Source organism: Ailuropoda melanoleuca, chromosome 7, assembly GCF_002007445.2.
Source record: "Ailuropoda melanoleuca isolate Jingjing chromosome 7, ASM200744v2, whole genome shotgun sequence".
NCBI lineage: Eukaryota > Metazoa > Chordata > Mammalia > Carnivora > Ursidae > Ailuropoda > Ailuropoda melanoleuca.
This window is the reverse complement of record NC_048224.1, coordinates 48,419,393-48,435,127: the sequence shown is the minus strand read 5'-3', so window position 1 is coordinate 48,435,127 and position 15,735 is coordinate 48,419,393. Positions and strand designations below refer to the sequence as shown.

Genomic DNA, 15,735 nt, shown 5'->3' with positions numbered 1-15,735 from the left:
GGGGTTGGTGACCAACTGGCACCTGAAGGAAAGAGAGGTGCTGAGCAGGGCGCCTAGGTTTCTGACTTGCTGGCAATCATACCCAGGGAAGGAATCAGGGAGGGGAGCAGTCTGGGGGAGATGGCATTCGAATTTGGACTCGTTCTGTTGGGTCCATCTGGACAGCAAGGTCCAGCATGCAACTGGATACACAATAGAGAGGTCCCAGTTGGCCTTTGCCACCAACAGTGTCACCTTTCCTTGCCCCTCTAGTCCAAAGCCTGTGCCCTCAACATCTGGGGAGTTTTCCTAATACTCAGGATGGTGAGCTTCCACCGGTTAGGCAAGGAACAGCTCCAGTGTCCCCTGGCACGCCTGCTTCTCTTTCTGTCCTCTGAGGAAATTCCTGTGCCTTCTCTGCCCATGGCAGTCTTCACAGCACGCTGGATCGTGTTGAGTGGCCAAAGGCTCAGTCACTCTTGTATCCCTGGGACCAAGCATAAGCTCTGGCCTACAGAAGATGCCTGCAAATGTTGCTTGAATGAAATATGAGTGATTGAATGAATGAAAAAATATAGACCTTCTACAAGAGGGTGAGGGTCCAGGGCCGGCTTCTTCAGTTGACCGCCAACCCATCCATCTTTGGTGACCACCACCAGAAGAGGAAGTGTCTGGCCTCAGGGTTCCCTGCCTTCCCCAGATGGGCCCATTGGTTAGCACCCCCAACACTCACAGAGCCACCTCCACCTGGGCCCTAAGCCCTTCACAGCTACAGCATCACCCCCTTCCCTCTTCCCTGTACCCCTGGGCAACATGGGGAGAAACCCTCTCTGCATACCCTTACCTCCGGCTTCTAGCAATCCTACCAGAGGCCCCAGCTAGGGCCTAGATTTCAATGCCCCCGGAGAAGGCTCACCCCTGCTGGGTCCCACCCACTATTTGGAAATCCCGAGCTGACTCTTACCTGAATCACACAGCGACCCACCCCACCCAGCCCCACCTCTGGAGGCAGCTTCACAGACAGGCAGGAAAGCTCTGGAATCAACCCAACAGCTCTCCAAATCCCACCTCCCCTGCCCCCACCCGAACTCCTGGTCAGCTCTACGTTCTCAACCTCAGGCAGCCTACTGCCCCTATTGGGCTTCAGTGCCCCCATCCGTAAAATGGGGTTAATGATTCTCCTCTTGCAAGAGTTACTGTGAGAACAAAACAAGATGGTCTGCGTGAGCATGCCCAACCTCCAATAGGAGCTCAATGGAAACGCTTTATCTGCTTCCCCTTATGTTCCCCACCCAAGCAGGAGGGTTTCATGCAAACTTCTCCTCCTTTGTATGTAATTTACCTGTGCCAGGCCAGGGCTGGGCACTGGCAGTAATAATAAAAATTGCTGGTATTTCTCGAGTACCTGTTACGTGGCAGGCGGAGTGCTACGGACCTTGCGTGCACCGTCACTTGTCATTTCCTCGACAGCCTTGTGAGTCTTATCACCTCCGTTTTACGCAGACAAGAAACTGAGGCCCAGAGAGCTGAAATGACTTGCACAAGATTGTGTAAGTAGTGAGGGCTAGGCGTCAAGGCCCAGTCCCCGTGTTCTGGATGAGCAGGGAGCCTAAACCCCAGCAGAGCCAGCCAGTGCGCAGAGTTAGTGAAGAGGAAGCAGAAATGCACTAGGGGTCGAGGGGGGCTGTTTACCTCCCTTTCTCACTGAAACCCTCACAACAGCTCCAAGAGAGAGTATCATTACCGCCATTGCAAAGAGGAAACTGAGGCTCAAGGACATCCCTAGCCCCCACGGTGAGGAGAGGGGGAGGAGTTCTAACCATGGTAGCACACATTACGCTGAGGGGTTCGGGAGCACCATCTCCTTTCTAATTCAGAACAGCTCCATGAGATAAGTTTTCTTCTTGTCCCCACTTTTGTAAGCAGGAAAAATAACTTGCTAGAGGCCACGGGCTAGGAGGCGGTGGCGCTGGGCCCTGAGCTCTGGGCTGCTCGAGGTTGACATCCGCCAGCTTCATTCCGCTCAAAACCCCATCCCAGGCTCTCTTGGCTCCTCAACCCTGAGTCTTTAAAACAAACACCCAAATCCTGGCGGCGGCAGGCCAAGGGGACAGATAAACAAGCAGGAGATGGGTGAGCGGAGAGTCCCTGAGCTCCTCTGGGGAGTTTCCACTGCAGGGTCCCCTGCCCTGCCGCCCTCAGCAGCAAGCAGCTGACGCCATCTGATTGCTGATCGGCCCAGGATGGCCGAGCCCGCACGCCACCAGCATCCTCCTCAGCCGGCCCCCACCACCAATGTCATCTGCAGAGCAGCGGACACCATCTCCCCAGACGGGGGCCCAGCTGCCTGTGACTGAGGAGCAACGGGAGGAAGCAAGCTGCGGAAGGAGCCAGCGTCTTGCTAAGAGAAGGCAGCTCCCCTGGAAGTGGGGCCTTAAAGTGTCAGTCTTCACATCTCTCTCCCTTCCTCCTCCCCCAGGAGCTGTTTGCACAGCCCTCCTTTGGTGTGTAAAATACGGTCCTAACTCTGCCCAGAAAATTCCGTAGCTCCCATGGTCCCCAGGCCTTAGCCCAGCCTTCAAATCTCATGGTTCCCTGAGCAGCAGGGGCCCTGACAGGGAGACACACAAGATCCGGTTTCTAGTAACACAGCCTCCTGAGCTCACTGTGTGACCTTGGGCAAGTCACTCACCTACTTGGACCTCAGTTTCCCTACTGGTTAGATGAGTCCGTTGACCTAGATGTGCTGAGGGTGGGGAGGGGAGCTCTTGGAGCCAGCCAGGACTGCGTTTGGAGCCCAGCTTTGTTATTCTTGCTGTGTGACCGGGAGCCTGTCATAGGTCATCTCTGAGATGGTTTCCTCATCTGAAAATCAGAACAAGAATAAGATCTCTTTCCTGGGACCACACTGTGAGGATGAGACCGCGCTTACCAAGATTCCCAGCAGTCAGGAAGAGCTTGGTCAATGATCACTACGGGGGAGTTCTTATACTTAGTAATCGTAGAACTAATCCAGTTCTGTCAGCGTGGTCCCAGATGTGGAAAAAAAAATTGTTCTAGGCACACAAAAAAGAGCGGAAGGGGCAATGGCGGCCGTCAAGTGCTAGGGTCGTGCAGCAGCAATGCATCTGGCCACGTACAGCGATGTCCCAAACCTGGAAGCTGGAGAGGGGAAGGAGAAAGTTCTTCTCCTAGGCTCTTCCCATCGTTCGGCTCTGCTCCATCAACCCTCCGAATGGGCTGTGTCCTCAGGCCATGGTCCAGGCCGGAACAGGGTAGAAAGGAGAGACACAGCCCCAGCAGAGCTCCCCTTCCATGCCTCATGCCAGAACTCTGGCACATGACCTCACTTGGCTGCAAAGGAGAATGGGAAGTGGAGTTCTTGTATTAGGCAGGAAGGACAGGGTGTTGGAAATGGAGATTGGCCCAGTCAACCTCCAGTGTCGGCCAAATGCCGAAGGGTCTCTTTCTGGTGTGGGCTGTGGTTTCCGACCTGTGGCTTCCCCGGGAGAATCCAGGAAACAGTATATGCTGCAGAATCCAGAGATGAGGGGACTTTTTCTGTCCCCAGGATGGGGTCTGAGAATTGCAGGCCCGCAGCAGGTCAGAGCCAGGAGCTGCCCTAAGAGAAGGTCCAACCCACCCACCCCTCTCTGGCAACAGACTCCGAGACTCAGAGCAAAGCAGGGACTCACCCAAACAGGCCAGGTATCTCTCCTCTGTGTCCTCTGGCCTCTTGTAAGATGACCAGTCTTGGAACGAGTCACACTAGAAATTGTTGTGCCCGATTGCAAGGACGTCTCATCCTTTGAAAACCCATACCCAATAGACTGAAAACTTAGTGGGCGAGAATATGCACTTCCAAACAAGCCTTCTGTTCTCAGGCAAGAGCCTTAAAAGTGCATTTTCTTGAGCCTTTCAGACAGAACTGGACTGACTCATCCCTGGCACGGGATGTGAGCTCCTGCTTTAGCACCTCGTTAATAACTTACCGTCACCGAGCTGCACACAGTTTAGGAAAATATGTTCACTTACATCATCGTCTCTTTTGACGTTGGTGTTTTTAGCCCTGAATAAGTCAGGATTCTTTCCATTACAAATGACAGAAATCCAATTTCAACTGATTTTGGCAAAGGAAAGGGAAGAGTTGGCTCCCAAGCTGAAAATTTGGGGACAGGCATGGATGGCTACATCCAGGTGTCAGGTTCTCTCTGTCTCTCTGTCTCTCGCTCTCACTCTCTCTCTCATCGGTTTTTCCCCTCTTGTTGGCTTCAGCCTCAGCAGGTGTTCCCCAAGCCCTAGGGCTGCTCCAGACTTACACTGTCCTGGTGCCCCAGCCCCACATGAAAAGGCAACGCCTTCTTCTCAGACACCTTTTTGTGCCCATTGTTCTGCCTCAGTTCAGGGACGCATCCCTAAACCAAATGGTGTGACCAGGAAGATGGCGTATCCCGATTTGGACTGGCCAGTCCTAGATCATGTACCCATGTGAACTGAGAAGTGGAGAGAGATGTGCCCCCAAAAGAAAAATGAGTGCTGCTATCAAAAGAAGAGGGAAGGAATGCAGGGCAGGCAGAAACAATTGTGCTCTATTTCTCCATTTGATGGACAAGGAAGCCAGTGCTCAGAGAGGTGACTGGCTTTTGCCTGAAGCCTCAGGGCTGCTAGGAAGGAAGGTTTTCTTGCCTTTGGCTTGAGCCTGGATGGAGAGAAGAGGAAAGAGCTACATGGGTGAGTGAACTCTTGCTGTCCTTGGAGCCCAGCAGGCATCAGAGCCTCCCCAAGAGGGAGGGAGAAGGGTTCGGAAGGATGCTGGTGTCCAAAGCTGCTTCTCCTCTGTACGTCCTGGTATGTGCCTGAGCAGGAAAGAATGCTCATGGTTGCTGAACAATTTCAAAGCATACCAGATACTGCGGGCACTGGACAGGATCTCTCCGACCATGTTTGTCAGAGGCTAGAAGCTGAGTCTCAAAGAGGGAAAGCTACTTGTCCAAGTCACACAGTCTTGGAATGGCAGGGCTGGGAGTCAGCCCAGGTCTGGAATGGTTCCAAAGCCGGTGCTCTTTTCCTGAATGCTTTCTCACTAGTGGGGCACTAGCGACATTTTGTGCAAGATTGCCCTGCAGACTACTGGGTATTTACCCCAAAGATACAGATGTAGTGAAGAGAAGGGCCATATGCACCCCAATGTTCATAGCAGCACTGCCCACAATAGCTAAATCATGGAAGGAGCCGAGATGCCCTTCAACAGATGACTGGATTAAGAAGATGTGGTCCATATATTACAATGGAATATTACTCAGCCATCCGAAAGAACGATTGCCCAACATTTGCAGCAACATGGACGGGACTGGAGGAGATTATGCTAAATGAAATAAGTCAAGCAGAGAAAGACAATTATCATATTTTCACTCATTTATGGAACATAAGAAATAGCAGAGAGATCGGTAGGAGAAGGAAGGGAAGAATGAAGGGGGGGTAAACGAAGGGGGAATGAACCATGAGAGACTATGGACTCTGGGAAACAAACTGAGGGCTTCAGAGGGGGTGGGGGTGGGGGACTGGGATTGGCCGGCGATGGGTATTAAGGAGGGCACGTATTGCATGGAGTACTGGGTGTTACACGCAAACAATGAATCATGGAACATTACGTCAAAAACTAAGGATGTACTATATGGTGACTAACATAACATAATAAAAAAATTCAAAAAAAAAATAAGATTGCCCCACAGAGGGCAAGAGTGTAGCTGGCTAATATTAAGCTCAGTAAGGGCCACAACCAAAAATTTCCCCATGCGTTTCCAACTCTCTCCCCTGCAAGAAGCTACCTCTGGGTCTGGAGAGGAACCACAAGACCATGAGGACCTCCTTTATGTGGACCCAGGGCCTGACACAGAGAAAGTACTTAATAATGTTTGGTGAATGAATGAATGAAATACTCCGTAGTCAAACAGGACTACGTGTGAATCCCAGCTCTGTGGCGTTGAGCAAGTTACTTAACCCTTCTGTGCTTCAGTTTCCTCCTCTGCAAAATGGGGACAATATTAGTACCCTCTTCATAACGTTGTTATGAGGATTAAATGAGTTAATGCTTATAAAATGCTTGGCACATTGTCCGATGCTTAATAAGCACTGTATCAGTTTTTCTTAAACAAACGAGCCAAAAAAATAATAAATGAAGGACTATCTTTTATACACACACAATCAGGAGTTCACGGTTTACAAACACTGTGAGTTTGTTATCTCCTTGGACCGCTGCCATTGCCCTGGGAGGGAACGTTACGCACATTTTACAGGAAACCCAGGCTCAGAGAGATGAGGTGACGCGGCCAGGGTCTTCTGGTTGTTCAGCTGCAGCTCCAGAATTTCAGACTCTGGGTTCCCCTGCAAATATGCATTTGTAAGCCAAGAATGAAGGAGCCCACAAAGGAGCTGCCGGGACTCCAACCTCTCAGAGCACCTGGAAAGGGACGGGTTGTCCTGACCCCACAGCCACAAAGGACCACTGTCCCCTTCATCCAACACGAGGCTCTCTCACTGGGCTGCCCAGGGCTCTGTGCGGGGTGTGTGTGTGTGTGTGTGTGTGTGTGTGTGACCCAAGGGTTTGGGAGGAAAGAGGCCCAGCCATGTGGCCAGGACCACAAGACCACAGGAAAGAACTGGGTGGTGAGTGAGGACTGGTCAGCTGCCTGCCCACAGTGGGAGAGGAGCGCTAGCTTTGCAGGTGCCCAGAGTCCCCAGACCTGCTCCCCTCCCCCAATCCCCCCTCGGGGCAGCAGTGGGCTCTCTCTCCTCGAGGCATCTCGAAGCCTGAGCACAGGAGTGGCCTCACTGCTCTGTGATTTTTCAATTCCACACCACCCATCCTACAAACTATCATGAGATGATATCTAGGCCAACTTCCAGGCCGGCTGCTGGAGACTTCTGCTCTCAACAGAGCTCTCAGCCAGGGAGGTGAGCCTCAGAGGAAGAGAAGACAAAGAGTGGGGAAGGAGCCCTGGGGAATCTCCTTGCAAGGCCCCCCTGCCCAGATCCCTAATTGAATCCCAATTCCCAAATGCTAAAGTCTGTAAACCAGCCTGGCTTATCTCCCCTCACCAGGTCTCTCCTTGGTATCTCACTTCATTTTCCTTCCCTGGCAACATAATTTGGATTATGCTGGATGTGGGCTCCTCCTTACTCCTGTCTTCTTGGAGTCTTTTAACTTTCTTATCCAGACCAACCCAACTTAATTCAACTCAACTCAACCCACCACAATTCTCCTAAATTCAACTCAACAACCCAACTTAACTTACTTCCACTCACCCCACCAAATCCCGCCTACCCCAGTTCAATCAAACTCCACTCCACTCGATACAACACAACTCAGCTTAAGTCTACTAAGTTCAATTCAAGGCAAACCAGCTCAGCTCTGCTCCACTCAACCAAACGCAAACCCAACTCCCATTCAATCTAATCAAACGGAATTTTCTTCACCTCACCCACCCCTACATGATATAACACAACTCTACTCCACCCAGACCAGACCAACCACGCTCAGCCCGACCGAACAACGCAGCTCAACTAAACCCATCTTGCCCAGCTCAGTTTTTCTCCTTTTGTATCTCCTCCTACTTTCCAACATTTACTACCTGCATTCCAACCCTCACCCCACTACCTGATTTCCTATCATTCCCTAAATAGTCAGGCACAAAGTGAATGCCTCATTTAAAGAAAGATGGGGAAATTTTTTTTCTTTGGGCTTGCCACCTTCTTGCTTTTCTCCCAACCCTAACCGCATCTCTTGCTGGTAATAACCTTCAGTCATCTCTGATTCCCCACCATTTAATCCCTACCCTTTAATGAACCCTTGGGGCCATGAAGCCTCAGACGCCCCAAGTGTGTGAGGGTTCTCATCTCTGCACACATTACCCCCAGGGGCGTGACGTCTGGAGGACATTTAGATTGGAGAGCCTGAGGGTTCCAGTCCCAGAAGATATCCAAAGGTCAGAAGAGTGACCACCAGACCTGGGCACAGTGTGGGCAACGGCAGGATCTGGCTTGACCCCCAGGAAGCAGAATGCTCTGCCTCTGGCTTTCCTGCCCACCCTCCTAGATCTCTTATCTCTTTCCAATCCTTTATGGCTGCCCTGTTCCTGTCTTTATCTCTCAGTCTTGGTCTCTATATCTCTGTTTCTCTGTTTCTCACTCTCTCTCTGTGTCCCCCCCCCCGCTGCCCCCCGTTATCTCTGCCTCTGTCTGTGGGTGGCCCTATCTCTTCATCTCTGTCTGAAACACCCTCTTCCTCTTTCGATATCTCTCTTGCTGCTAACTCCCCCTTGCTGACTCTGTCCCTCTCCATCTCTGTCTCTATTTCTGGCACAAACTGCTTCAGGTTCCATGCCTTGGCTGGGGAGCTCTTTCTCCCGAACACAAATGTCTCCATCCCTCATCCCCTCCACCTTCTCCCTACCAAGGGAGCAGCAGTCATCCCAGGCCATCTGCGAGCCACTCCGAGGCTGCTGAACCCGGAGCTCAAGTGGCTTCCCCGCTCAGGAAATCACAATTGTGTCCACAGAGCTGGAAAGGACTGCAGGCCAATCATCTTGTCATGGGTAAGGAACTGGAGCCCCAGAGACTGCAGGGGGCTTGCCAAAGCTCGTTTAGAGTTAGTGGAGCAAGAACAAGACACTGTCGCCTAGAGACCTCAGAATCTGAAGTCACAGGAGGAAGGTCTGGGTACCAGACTGGCTGGGAGATAGACAGAAGGACCATGACACCTGCCCCCAGAACCCATCTGCATGAACACGGGAATTAGCTGCTTTTCACACCATCTCAGAGCAGCACTTCCCTGTCTCTCTGTCTTTCCGTCTGTCTCATAGTAACACATATCATCGCAGGGGGCGGGGGCAGCAGGCAGGGATGGTGGGTAGGGAAGAAAGGAGACAAGAAACCTTCTGGGTGCCTTTTGGGTGATGGTCATTCCACCACGGACCCCGATCCTTCCTGACAGTTCTGAGAGTGTACGCAGGAGGCCATCGAAGGCCTTGGGGAGAGGACGAAGCTGGGCTTTGGCCTCATGCAACAGAGCCTGCTACACTGAGGGGCAGGGCTGGGGTTTTAGTCAGACTGGAGCAGAGCCCAGCCACCGAGCCCTTGGCTGCAGGCTCCCTGCCCGGCCAGGCACGGCCCCAGGCCTGTCTGGGGCTTCATGAAGGTGAGACTTCGGGCCGGCCAAACGCCAGGAATGCGTTCCTCCCCAGCCCCACCCCGCAGCACCAGCCTCTCGGCCAGTCCGGCCTCCGGCAGGAACCAGAGCCCCAGGTGGGGCTGGGCCAGAGCCAGGCCTGAGAAAGGGCTCTTGTCCAGCCCAGAGGGGAGGCCCCTGCGACCTCCTGCGAAGCCCGTGACTCTGCACATCTAACTACATCTGGAGCTTTCGCCGTCCGCAGCGTGGAGTTCCTGCGCTGGCGCCGGCCTGGGCTTCCTCAGAACCCTAGAAGGTCCAAAAATAGAAAAGGAGAAGAGAGGGCTGTGGTCAGTGTGGTGGGCAGAGGAGAACTTGGGGAGAGGAGGGGAACTGGTTCCTAGGCCTCGGACAGACGCCACCGGGACCAGCCACGGCCTGACCTCCAGTACCCTCCCCCCTTCTCTGAGCCCCCGGCTGCCCGCCTCTCTGTAGAAGGGGCCTCAGATCCTTGGGCCCAAACCTCCGTTGAACAGGTCGGGAGACTGTGGCCCAGAGAGGTGAGGAGACTGCCCAAGGATAGGTAGCAGGAAAAGGAGCCAGGATCCGGGGCTCCTGGCCCTTACGCCCAGCTCCAACCCTAGCAGGCTCTCAGTTCTCGGGCTGGGGTTCTTTTTGAAGGCTGCCCCATCTGCCCAAGAGGCCAAATTCAAGTAGTTTCCTCCCCAAGTGAACTGTCCCAACCATGGAGTGCCCTGTTCCTCAGAACACACAGGGAAGCTTGAATCCCAACTCCCTGCACAGGCCTTGGGAAGGCCGGGCCCTCCTTCGCTCCTCCTGCTGCTTTTCTGCTGGCCTCCGCCTAGGCTGGCTTTTTCTTCCCCTTTCCCCCAACCCCTCTCTCCCCATTGCTACCGTGGGCCCAGCAGAGCCCGGGGGAAGCAGGAAGGGGGGCCTGCCCCTGCTTCTACCCACTCTCAGCCCTGCCTGGACCTCCAGACAGGTCCCTGTCCTTGCAGCAGACCTTGAAGGGCTGGAGCCCACTCCCTAACCCCCCCCACCACCAGGCAGCCTTCATTCTTGGAAGGTCCTTGGACACACGAAACCAAAATCTGCTTCCCCGGCTTCTCTGCTCCTGCCTCCAGAACCTTCCTCTGCCCGATGGCGCCTCAGAGGCAGGCAAGCTGCACACCTTCCCTGACCGCGTGGTCCCTTTGGGAGTTTCTCCAAGGTCAAGTCCTGCCTCAGCCACCACCAGCCGTGGGACTTGCGTGACCCTGGCCCGTGTATCTTCTCCCCTGGCTGATCTTAATCTCTACCCTTTCCCTGTAGTAAATCATAACCGTGAGCATAAGGGCTTCCGGTGAGTTTTGTGAGTCTTTTAGCAAATGATTTGAAGCACCTCCCAAACTTGCATCTAGTGTCAGAAGTGAGGACAGGGGCGCCTGGGTGGCACAGCGGTTACGCGTCTGCCTTCGGCTCAGGGCGTGATCCCGGCGTTATGGGATCGAGCCCCCACATCAGGCTCCTCCGCTATGAGCCTGCTTCTTCCTCTCCCACTCCCCCTGCTTGTGTTCCCTCTCTCACTGTGTCTCTATCTCTGTTGAATAAATAAATAAAATCTTTAAAAAAAAAAAAAAAAAGAAGTGAGGACAGTCTCGTGCACAGACCGTGCTCCCCAACCTTGTCGTTGGCCCCACGTCACTGCACCCACGGTCGTGCGTTTAATCCCCACAACAACCATGTGGAGTAGGTACTATTGCCATCAGTCCTGGTTCACAGATTGGGAAACTGAGTTAAGCAACCTGACCGAGGGGGCACAGCGGGTAAAGGTGAAATTCAAAAGTAGGCAGCCAGGCCCACCGCAGTCTACACCTGTCACCACTGTGCTGTACTGCCCAACTAGGGGAGACTGAGGGGGGACACGTGAGAGTTTGCAGGGGAGAATTCCCAGAGGGGTTCCCTGGTAAAGAAGCTGAACTTTGTCCTGGGGCCAGTGGGAAGCCCTTGGTGGTTTCGAGCAGGGAGTGACATGAGTAGCTGCAGGTTTCAGCGAGATCCTTCTGGGTGAAGCATGAAAACGAGTGGGGAGAAGACCAAATGTGGCTACTGCAGAGAACCAGGCGTGGGGGGTCGGTGGGGGGACAATTGTGGTGGGACCTGAGCTTTGGTCTTGGTGATGGAGAGCAGTGGACATGTTCCAAGTCTACCTGAAAGGCAGACTTGACAGGACTTGAGGAAAGACTGGACTTAGGGAATGAGGGAGTGGGAGGAGCCAAGGGTAACACCCAGGCTTCTGGACTTGACAGTTAGGGTGCTAAGTCCTTGACATGGGGTAAGACAGAGGAAGACTGGATTTGGGGTAGACTATACCATCATTAATGGTCCCAGAGTCCTGAAGGACAGGGCTGCCCCCACCCCAGGGCACAGGACGCTTTGTCTGGACCAGGACAGCCCCATAGCTTCACAGCAGGGAGGCGCTACCGCCCCTACCTCAGCGTTGCCACCAGGTGGCAGCATAGGCCACCTTTTCCCAGAAAGGCCCGCTGAAGGAGGAAGAAAGGAGCATCTCCCAGCGGCAGGACAGACACACTGGGGAGACCTCTGAAAGTGGGCAAAGGGCCTCACCCAGGGGCCTGTAAATGTGAGTTCCTGCACGTGCAGCATGCAAAGACTCCGCCCCTGATCCAGGAGACGGTAGACTTGGGTTCTAGAGACCCCTTGGGATCCAGAGCCAGCACCTGCCCAGTTTCTCCCTTATAAAGAGCACAAGCCCTGCACGGGAGCCAGAAGCTGGCGGGGCGACTTTGAACTGCTTCTCTGGCTTTCCACCTCTAATAGCTGTGGCTTTCAAACATAGTTTAGAGGCAATTGCCTTTCTTTGTTTTCCTTTTACAACATCCCAAGTGCCTCATATATGACACAGAACATGGAGTCATACCGATGTGCTCTAGTTGGAGTGGAGGACCCTCCCAAACCCAACAGAGGATGAAGTCCAGACCCCTCACCTCGGCATTCAAGGCCCTTCACTCTCCACCTCTCCATGCCTTCTCCCACCCAGACCACGCCCTTCTAGTCTTTCAGCCCAGGCTGGACTTGCCCTCGGGAATGCACCTCTCCTCCCCTCCGATTCAAACCTTCTTCATCCCTTAATGTCAGGTTGCCTCTGGGAAGGCTCCTCCAAAGCCCCTGGTGGAAAGTCCCTCCATCCTCCGCGCTGCCCCACACTTCAGTCACCAAGCACCTGCCGCGGCTAGGCACTTCCAACGAGCCAACAGCACTTCCTCTCGCTCTGAGGATTTTATGTTCAGTGCACGTGCACACACATCTCTCCCTGCTCCTGAGCACCTCCAGGTGGGGACCATGCCCGAGTCCCCCATAGTAGAATAGTCCAGCCTCACACAGCTGGGAGCTGGCAGACTAGCTCTGCCCACCAGGCCTCCCCAAGCCACACTAGCAAATAGTTTGTCTTTCTTGGGTCTTTGCTTCCATACCCGCCCCCTCCCCCCATAATGCTAGCTTCTATTATCTAACCAGGACTCTGTATAGGATCAGGCTAGCTACATCATTTGTGGGGTCCAGTGCAAAATGAAAACGTGCAACCTCTTCTTCAAAAATTACTTAAAATTTAAAGATGATGATAGTAGATCATTCAACCAAACACAGATAGATCACACACCCGTGGAGCCCCCGTGAAGTTTAGGTGCTACACAAGGGGTCTGAAACCCCGATCAGCCCGCACCCAAATGTGGGGTTTTGTCTGCCAAGAACATAGTCATTTTTTTCTTCATTCAAGGGCACTATCTGCTGGTCAAGCTGGGTCCCAGGAGGCTGAATCTGCCCAAAAGAGAGTGACTTTTCCTTAAGTTACACGAAATTACAGTATTGGCCAGTGGCAGCCCTGCCCATGTTCTCTGAGATCTCATGACCCTGGCACGTGAGCCACGCTCCTGGACTTTTTGTTGAATGAGGAAAGGAGAGCAGAAGTTAGACACAAGACATTGGAGAGCAGGGATGAGGGCAAGCTAGCACACAACTGTGGCCCATGAATGTCTGATGGACGAGTAAGTCCCAGTGAGTGCTTAAGATTAGACATCTAAGTCAGGGCATTGTGGAATTACAAAGCTAAGAGAGATGGAGAAATCGAATCTGGGGTTTTCAAGCTCTGTTCTCCAAAGCTATAGAGATCTGCAAAGGTGTGTTGGGGACATGGAAAAACTAGGCACTCAGGGATCGGGTCCCCTTCCTGCCTTTTGACCTTTTTATCTGTCTCATATACTGGGCTTCCCATATAAGCTTTCTCTTTTTTTTCCTGTATTTTTAAATTTTATTATTATTTTTTATTTTTCATTATGTTCAGCTAGCCAACATATAGTACATCATAGGTTTTTGTCGTATAACCTTTCGTTTAAAGAAGTTTGCTGGCTCAGGAAGGACGAGAGACTTGCCCAATGTCCCACGGCAGAGCCTGGGGAGAGGATCAAAGATGCGAGGTCAGAGGTCAGCCATGAGGGCCCAGACAAGAGCCTGAGGCAATAAAATCCAGGCAGAAGGGTGAGCATCAGAAATTGGAGTTTTATACCAAAGATGTGGAATCAGAGTGGAGGATCCCAGACAAACCAGAGGGTGGAGATCAGGGATAGTAAATCTCAGCTCCGAGAAGAGATTCAAGGTCAAGTTCCAAGTTCAGAGGCCAAAGGTGGGGCTCATTCTTGCTTTGTTCATCCGTCGGTATTTACTGAGCACCTACTATGCGCCAGGCACAGTTCTAGGCCCTGGGATACGGCAATGAATAAGACCAAGTCCCTGCCCTCACACAGCTCACATTCTCGGCGGCAGGAAATAAACATTATTATAAGAAAACAAACAAGGCAACCAGCTAGAGATAAGGGCTAGGAAGAAAATTAAACAGAGTGGGAGGGAGAGACTGCCAGTAGGTGGGCTAGCTCCTATAGGGTGGTCAGGGAGGGCCTCCCTGAGGAGGTGACATTTGAGCTGCACTCGGAATGAGTTGGGGCCCTCCAGTGTCCCAGCTGGGGGTGGGGGGCGGAGCTGCCTGCCGGGAGAGCCTGCAGATCCACACCGAGAAGTTGGGCAGGCTGGGCAGGAAGTCTGGCCCCCTGTAACCGTATCCCCAGGAAGGAGGAAGTCAGGAAGGCGCTTTCAGCAGTTGTATTCATCAAGGCCGGCTGCAGTAACCCCCGGGCAGCACCAGAGGCTCCTCAGGGCCCCTATCCACCTTTAGCCGCCTGGGGAGGAGACAGCCAGGGAGGGAGGGCAGCCTAGAGTGGGCCCTGGATTCTCTTCCAGACAATAAATGCTTCCAGGTTCCTGGGGAGCATTCCTTGGGTCACAGCCGCATCTGATCTCAATTACCCCCGGTGTAGGGTTCCAGGGCTGGGCGGGGGCAGGGGTGGAGGGAAGGCCGCTTCTCCGTAATCAGAATCTCCTGGCCCAGTGGTGAAAGCACCCCGGGACAGGTCCCCCCAGATTTAAGGATTCAGAGAGGGGGTTCTCCCTGGAAGGAGAGGTCTGGCTGCGGTGGAGAGCCTCTGCTTCATAGCCATTTTGCTGTGTGACCTGGTGCAAGTCACTTAACCTCTCTGGGCTCCCGTGGAAATGGGGACAATTCCACCTTTTCCTTCCCAACGAGGCAAGAGTACAGTCCAAGTCTGGAGGGCAAAGCTCAGTTCTGCGGGCTGGGCTGGGGTGGGCTGGAATGGGGTGGGGCTGCTAATCCCTTACTTTTTCCTGTGTTGATTAGATCTTAACCCTCCTGCAAATACATCCCCACCCAAGATTATGGTGCCAGAGGTGCTGGGATTAACAGATAAAGCAGACCAGGGACATGCCACCCCACCTCCAACCTTCCCCACTTGCTTGGGCAAGGCACTGTGCCTCTGGGCCTCGGTTAACTCATGCCCCCCTCCAGAGGGGATGTGACGGTCAAATGAGTAACGAACCTAAAGCGGGTTTAAAAAGATACACACCAGTAGCGGTGTTCGTTGGATTCCGTTTACCCTCAACAGCAATCACAAAAGCGGCCATACTTCTAAGCACCGGGAGAAAGACTCTGGATTTGGAACGTCTACCTGATACGGTTTTCGTGACTGATGACCTTGAGCAAGTCTTTCCCCTTCCAGCCCTCAGTTTCCCCATCCACACTGGTGCCCGCAAAGCTCCACCCTGAAGAGGGTCTTCTTCGGGCTCCCGACACGCGCAGCCCCATTTGCACAAGGGGGTGTCGCCCAAGCTACACCGGTGAGTTTTCCTTTATAGGGTAAAGCACTTCCCCCCGGGGCAACCTGAGTTTCACTAATGTGTCTTTTCTTCTCCAGGGACTGCGGCACAAGGTTGGGTTTCTAGCGGGGCCAACGAACGGGAGGGGGCGGGGACGGAGCTGGGCTTCCAGCGGCGGGTGTTGATCGACACGGAGGCAAGGCAAGCTCGGGAGGCGGCGAGCCGGGATTCGAACCCGGGCCGGCGGGCCGCAGGGGCGGGGCGCGCTCCTCCTTCCCGGGCCGCGGGCCGGGAGCGGATGCCGGGGTCAGCGGAGCGCGGGGCCCGCCAGCCGGCCGGCCGCTCCGCGG

At 53.6% G+C, this 15,735-nt stretch overlaps 1 long non-coding RNA gene across 1 annotated transcript; it reads right to left on the bottom strand.

Moving 5' to 3' along the window:
• Positions 1–1,383: 1,383 nt before the first annotated feature.
• LOC109489098 lies at positions 1,384–3,907 on the bottom strand. Its single transcript, XR_002142042.2, has 3 exons — positions 3,675–3,907; positions 2,672–2,844; positions 1,384–1,514 (listed from the first exon to the last, which is right to left on the bottom strand). It is a non-coding gene; the product is annotated as an uncharacterized LOC109489098 (long non-coding RNA).
• Between the last annotated feature and the right edge of the window lie 11,828 nt (positions 3,908–15,735).